Source organism: Pollicipes pollicipes, unplaced genomic scaffold, assembly GCF_011947565.3.
Source record: "Pollicipes pollicipes isolate AB1234 unplaced genomic scaffold, Ppol_2.1 Scaffold_6138;HRSCAF=7277_pilon_pilon_pilon, whole genome shotgun sequence".
NCBI classification, from domain to species: domain Eukaryota; kingdom Metazoa; phylum Arthropoda; class Thecostraca; order Pollicipedomorpha; family Pollicipedidae; genus Pollicipes; species Pollicipes pollicipes.
Window position 1 is genome coordinate 30,316,628 of NW_023596818.1, and position 1,267 is coordinate 30,317,894.

A 1,267-nucleotide genomic window follows, 5' to 3' on the forward strand; every position below is an offset into this window, starting at 1 on the left:
CTACGGTGCCTTCATATATCAGTTCTGGACATAGAAGGGGTCCATGATTTTACCCAGATGACAGTTTGGTACTCACCTCAATTTAGATGACGCAGTGAAGAATGACCCGGGCAGACGTTATCAGTTCGACACGGAATCTGCTGTTGAACAACAGGTACCATGTACCTTTTTTGTGTACATTACAATACCCGGCATCACCCACCTTTTTCAGTAACTTGCATGAAAAAGTATACGACTGATACTGACTGGCTCCAAAATAAAGCCAGTTAGTGACACAACAAACCTTCATAATGACCACACATTTCCGCAACCCATCACGCACCAAAGCATTTACACAAAGCATATGGCTACCAGAACGTTTATCACGTGTTGTGCCTGAACCACGGTCAGCGCACAACAGACCGCTGACAGACTGTTGCAAGAGCAGACCCGTCAACCTCAAGCGACCCCTTCCCATACGTATCCGAGCCCTTCCTTGTGCATGTACGCTGTGTATTACATGCCGTCGGAAGAACGCCGGCCCGTCTTTGGAACACTTATATCTGTTTCTCCGCCGAGCTGAGGTCTTGTTTATCGTCCGATGCAATGTACAGGAAGACTCCAACACAATCGATCACCCGACGAAGTATGCAGTCATGCCATTGGCGTATGTGGGACGGAGCCAGCCCAGATCAGTGATGCACAACATGTGCGGCAAAGTGGACGAGGCAGTCTTACGACAGACGACCGAGATGGAGGAGGCCCTCCCCGACAGCCAAGTGAGACGCGTCGGGAAAGTTAAACATTGACACAGATCACAACGATCGAAGACCAGTGGAGTGGCGGGGTGTGGGGCAGGGAACGGGTCCGGGGGACTGACGGCCGCCCGAGGCCAGGGGCTGGCGGCGGGGGCTCCTGACCGTTCCAGGGCCGACCCAGTCTCATCGGCGATCACATCCGGTCTAGCCGGGCCCCGCACCGCCGACGTCAAAATCCAATGTCAGAATTAGCCGGCGTGACGTCAGAATTGGCCTGGGTGACGTCAGAGGTCTCGGCCGGCGGCGGGCCTGCCAGGCCGGAGCGCGGCGCCACCTGTCGGCGCACGCGGCTGCTCGGGCGGCGCCGCCGAAACACAGACTCGCTCCGAAGGCGGGACCCGCACAGGGCCGACCCGTGTATTGCGGCGACCGCGACACGGCGAGAAGAGCGCGTAGCCAGCCGCCCGAGGCCGCCGCGCCAGCACAGCCCACCCCCGTCCCAGCGCACGTCCGCGCTATAAAAAACGGCC